The 5,911-nt window shown below is 40.0% G+C and overlaps 1 protein-coding gene across 2 annotated transcripts in view; it reads left to right on the top strand.

The window, feature by feature from the left end:
- The first annotated feature begins 478 nt into the window (after positions 1-478).
- Positions 479-5,911, top strand: part of ngfa (nerve growth factor a (beta polypeptide)) — a 39,265-nt gene continuing 33,832 nt past the window's right edge. Inside the window, exon 1 of one of the 2 annotated variants that reach the window (XM_088993248.1) lies at positions 479-624. The gene's annotated coding sequence lies outside the window, so the exon portion shown is untranslated. Of the gene's footprint in view, positions 628-5,911 lie in introns of both variants that reach the window. The other variant, XM_088993196.1, reaches the window with a different exon arrangement.

Below are 5,911 nucleotides of genomic sequence, written 5' to 3'. Positions count from 1 at the left end.
AAACTTGATGCTTGAGTCCTTTGATTTCATCTCTGCTCGTAAGGAATGAACAGTAGCTTTCCATAAATATCACCACGTCACCAAAGAGATGCACTAACATTGAAATCAGTGCCATTCTTAATGTAATGAGTGTGGCGTCAAAGCAAAGTAACAGATACGAAGGACTCTTCTGTTGAATCTTGCAAGGACTGGTTGGTTGGGCAAAGTACTTTTTCACCGGACAATTTGCTCTTGGGATTTTCACATTTTTGCTTTGATCAAAGTGCATTTTATTTGGGAGCATTTGGACATTTGTGCATTTTTTTTGTAAATGGTGTTTCAACATTGAGCCGCTGTTTTTTTTTCTTTTCCCCTCCTTGGAGCAGCGGACGGCACTAGGACCTGCAGGGAGGAACACCAGGAGGGAGGGAGCAGTATTGGGACTCTTGTTACTAAAGTTTCAGATCAATCCATTTTCCAAGCGTGTGGAGGAGAGACACACAGATGTGAATGGCCCCAGACCTGGATATGCGGCTTTGAAAACAGGAGCAGGATCTGACTTTGGGATAATTTTGGGAGGAGAGTGTGGTGGAATATCAAAATCATATTTTCTGGGGAAAGAAAGAGAAGCAACACTAACAGAGGGTGGTGAGTTTTTTTATATAAATATAAGCACGTGTGGTCTGGATGTTGTATATTACAAAGCAAGAGAGTTTTTCCACCAATGTTGATTTTACTCCTTCTCAACACCTATTATTAAGTGAAAGCGGAGCCTCTGAATTGACATTGAGGCCAGTGAGAACATTAGGCTGATGGGAGGCAAAAAAATCCCCCTCAAGGCATACCAATTACTTACTAATAAAAAATGGGTCGGGTGATGAAGGTAATCTTTCCTGTAAATCAGATTGAGACAAATAAGTCAACTAGAAGAGTAAAACTTGGCAAACGAGAGACTGGTCCGCTCCGGGCTTGGAGCAAAAGAGGTTCTCCAAACTTCAACTGGAAGCAGTTTAGTGTTCTGAAAACACCATCAAGTTACCTTCTCTCTATCTCACCCCTTTTTTCTATCAGTATGCCCCACACCACCTTTCTATCTGTCTGCCTCAGTGCTCATGTTACACAAGCCTTGAAGGGCTCATAGATTGTGATGAGCTCTAATGTCCCATCTGAAATATGCTCTTGAGGTCCCCCTCTTCAAGTTTTTCTAGGTGGGGCCAACCTGCAAAACCCTGTGCTGACCATCATTGTTTATACCTCGACAGGTATACAGGATACATGTGCGCCCAACTACATGTATACAAGCGTGTGTGTGAGAAGCGGGACCTCATGCCTGCCACTCTTACCAGGGAATTCCTTTTTGGCTCTGTCAGGAGAGGAATGTCACCCGGGACCCAAATTTACTGGAAATTATGCAGCAGTTATAACAAACCAAAGGCCTTCTTCCAATCATTCATGTCATCGTAAATATAAACTCTACAGCACATGTGTCAAAGTCAACGCCAGAGGGCCAAATCTGAGCCGCCACATCATTTTATTCGGCCTGTGAAAGCAAATCGAGTATGTCAAGTGTCATGATGTTTGCTACGGTCTGAACCAAAATTTCAAATGGTCGTATGTAAACAACAGTCAATATTCTTGAATTCAGATTTGGAAACTAGTTATTTATTAGTTTGTTGTGCGTTTTGTCTGTAATATGTGGAGGAGATGAAACATTCTAATGGTTTCCCCAAATTCATAACAGCCCTCGAGAGGAATACAAACAATGAAAAACCCATGCCCTACTTGAGATACAAGTTTGAATCAAATCAAACTTTCCCCATTGATATTCATAGAAATAACCCCTAATCCGCTGCAGCCCCCACCCAAATACAAGCTGTTCATTGGTCTCTCAAATTTGTGCTTGTGTTTCTAAAGAAAAACAACAAAACCCCCACGTCCAAATCTTTCTCCCCAAAATGAGAAGGAAAAAGCTATGCAGTATTTCTGTAAATTTCACAATAAAGTCTCATATTGTCCATGACCACTCCTGTACGACTGAGAGTTTACACAGACGTATTGTCCATGAGCGACTTTACTCGATGTTGACATCCACAGTTCCTCTCTCTGGACCAAATGAAGAGATGTTTAGTCCTTAGAACCATACACAAGCAAATGGATGTGACATTTTTTGCATCACTTTTCACATTTCAGACTTTGGAGAATTTTGTAGAAGTCCTCTGTCGTTATACTTGCATGACTTTGGTGCAGAATAATTTACTAACCCTGATCTAAAACCCGTTCAAATAACACGGTGACTGGGGCTCACTTCGATGATTGTCTAGTGAGTGAGACATGAAACAAAAACAAAGCCGAGTGGGAATTCCTTGATTGAGTAGTGTATCACAATAAATAGAAAGAAAAAAACATGCATATAAACATAAAATGAATAGGTTAGCATTAAATCACAATCTAGTTTTGCAAAATTTAACTCGCCCACTAATCTGGCAAGCCGCAAGGATAAGCCCTTCTCAAAAAGTATCTTGTATATTAGAAATCAAACCACTTTTTTCTTGGTTGCAATATTCATTAATTGGGTTGTTTGTATGATCGCGGTCAGTCCATTATTCAGTCCTCAACAGCAGTAAAAAACAAACCCAAATTGGTGTGTGCATAGGGGGGCAGATGGACTGTTTTCCACTACAGACAAATACAGGTATGTCGGATTATTCATGACCAGCTCAGGTTTCTTTTGAAGTTGAATTACAGTTGTCTCTCTGCTTATAATGCGGTGAAAATCACTAAGTAGTGGCTAAAATGGGTATTTTATTATATAGCAGATTTTTTTAAAGCTCATATATACATAATACATGATGTACCGGATTCCTTCCTCATGTTTCACACTATAGTATCTGTGACGTTGTACCTGCGTGTGTAAAATCCAGCAAATGTTTAGGTAGAGTTGCCTGGCTGTAAGTGGCTAAATAAAGTGAGCGACTCCGATGAGTTGAGGCCATCAGGAGGTCATGGAAGAATGTGCTTGTGTTTACTGTAGTATATTGTTAGCGTTTCTTGAATACAGTGAATTCAAGTGCAAAAGCAGCTGTGTTTCTATTGGCCATGTCTTAAGCACTTGGCTATATTATATTAGCAAATTTTATTTAGTTTACCATTGGCATGCACTTGAATTGACAGTTTTAATTTGTGAATGGCGCTTTAGCTGCTTTGACTCCAAATTGTGTACATTCCCGATGCATTATACACTTTTTTAAAAATTGAATCACACTTATACGAGTCTTAAATGTGTGACACACAATGGGTAAATCACATTGCGAGGGATTACTGAAGTAATTTGCTAAAGTGCTTCCATGTTTGGTAATTCTGGATGACGGATTGAAAATGTTCTTTTTTTAATGTTGGTTCTTTTGGGTACATTATGTACATTTCTTAATGTAGAGAGCCACAGCCAAAGTAGAAACTGAACAACTGTTCAAATGTGAAGATTTTTAAAGTCATGGCCACACTGAAACTTTTTGTCCAATGGTGATGTAAAATAACACAAACCTACACTGTCTGATTACATCTAGCAAAAATAAGAGATGAGGATGGAGTGATGTCAGCAGTCACACAGACAACAAACAAGCAACAAAAAAATGGCTGTCTTACCCCTATAATGTCAATTGGGAAAATGAAATGTTTCTGCTTCATTGTAAAAAAACGGCTAACTTAAAATAATGAAAAAATGTACTTTGGCAAATTTGGTTGATGTAGTAATTTTGCTTTAACAGTGTCCGGACTGTAAAACAATTACAGTCACACTGGTCGTCAAGCCAATTTAAAATATTGAACTTTTGCATGCATGAAGCAGTACAGCAAATAGCCAACGGGCTCTATAAACAATTGTCACATGAGGGCCTTTTGATCAAACAGTGCCACCAGCTCATTTGACATCCATGCCAGTTTGCAGTGAAAATTCATCTTAAAATGTTCTGCTTACTTTTTCTCGTTTGATCACTGAATGACTTTGAATCAAACAAATTGCATTATCTTATCATTAACCACTCTTCAAAAACCTTTAACATCAAATGACAGTACAGAAAGCCAGAAATGTCATTTTCATTTTGATTTGTCCTGTAGGTGCAGTCATTCAGAGAACATTTGATTTTCCAGCTCAGCCCAGTTTCACAAACATCAGGATGTGTTCAAATAAACGACCCTAACTTGCTAAAGTGTCAGTGTAATCTTTCAAGAGTGTGGACAACTTCAACCGCTGTGTTTTCTTTTTTCTTTTCTTTTTTTTTCTTGCGCTGCCACATTGCTTTCAACCAGACACTGCGCCCTCAATGTTTCCTTAACAGCAGCACTGGAAACCAAAACATCTCATGCATTAATTGCCTCAAGCTATTTAAAGAAAGGATTCCATCTGAGGCACGTTCATGCATTCCTACAAGCATTTTTGTAAGACAACAAAAATCTTTCAAAAAAATACTTTAGTGGACAAATGTATTTATGCACACCGGCTTCACAGTGCAGAGGTCGCCGGTTCACGTCCCGGTCCGGCCTGCCTGTGTGGAGTTTGCATGTTCTCCCCGGACCTGCGTGGGTTTTCTCCGGGTCCTCCGGTTTCCTCCCACACTCCAAAAACATGCATCGCAGCCAGATTGAGCACTCCAAATTGTCCCTAGGTGTGAGTGTGAGAGTGACTGTTGTACGTCTTTGTGTGCCCTGCGATTGGCTGACAACCAATCCAGGGTGTCCCCCGCCTCGTGCCCCAAGACAGCTGAGATAAGCTCCAGCAACCCCCGCGACCCTAATGAGGAATAATGGATGGATGGATGGATGGATGGATGTATTTATCTTTTGGATTTTTACGCAAAGTACCACCTTGAAAACCTCCATAAATAATACCAACCAACATTAAAATTCATAGGAAATTGTGGGGTGTTATTTCTATTCTGCTGGTCGCTTCAAATTGAGTGATAACTGTGCATTCGAAATTTGTTCCAGTTTCTTGTTGGCTGATATTCCAGGTTGGTTCAAATTACTGGAGACAAATTTAAAAAAAAAATACAGCGTGAAGGTCCAAGTGTTCATCAAAAACCCAGCAGAGGATTCAAACCTCAAAAATAAATTCCATGTTTTTGTGTGTCCCTTTCAACTCATATGCCATGGGAAAATGTGACAAAAGGTTCAATTGGAATTAATTCCATGTTAAAGTTCGTTTACCATAAAACACAGTGTCATCTAAGCCATTAGAGCAACAGCTGGTCCCCATTCAAGCACGTTTTCCAGAGCTGATTATACTGTTGTGTTCCATCTGTTAAAAAGACTTGATTGTCCTTGGCTGTGAATGTGACTTCAAAAGCTTGTTTGTCTCTCTGAGTTCTGCAGTTGGTTGACATGGGGTCCCGCTCACATGTTAGCCTAGTGGGAATGGATAACTTATGTATATTGTCTGCTATTGCTGGTTTGTTTGTTATTTGACTGTTCTGGAAAACGTGCATTGATATCCGTGAAAGTAAAATAAACTAAATTGTCATTGGGCTAAAAACATCTGGTGTAAAGTAAGCGACCCAGCTGAGGTGTTGGGTGTGGGCTCAGCGGAGAGGTGAAAGGTCATAGTGTAACCTCAGGGCTACAATAGCTGTCGGTGTACGAAAAGTGAGATCTGGATTGCTCAGGATTGAGAAGCATGTGGCCGATGAGACCTGACGCCATCCGGCATTTACTGTATGTGATCGCCCGTGTCATTTTTAAACATTTCTTCTGTAATATTGAACAATTAAAGGACAACAGACACCTGCGGACAAGTTGCGTCCCTAATTTGTAAAATCACTTAAAAAAAACTTCTACTGAGCGCATTTTACAAAGATCCCACCGCACATACCTATATTTTACGTTTTAAGACATGCGCTGAATATTCATGAAGTCTTGCTTTCGAGTTGATGACAATGTC

This window comes from Hippocampus bargibanti, linkage group LG01 (genome assembly GCF_051943395.1).
Source record: "Hippocampus bargibanti isolate YZ-2025 linkage group LG01, ASM5194339v1, whole genome shotgun sequence".
Taxonomy (NCBI): domain Eukaryota; kingdom Metazoa; phylum Chordata; class Actinopteri; order Syngnathiformes; family Syngnathidae; genus Hippocampus; species Hippocampus bargibanti.
Note: the sequence above shows the minus strand (reverse complement) of the source record. Positions and strands in the feature narration are given on the sequence as shown.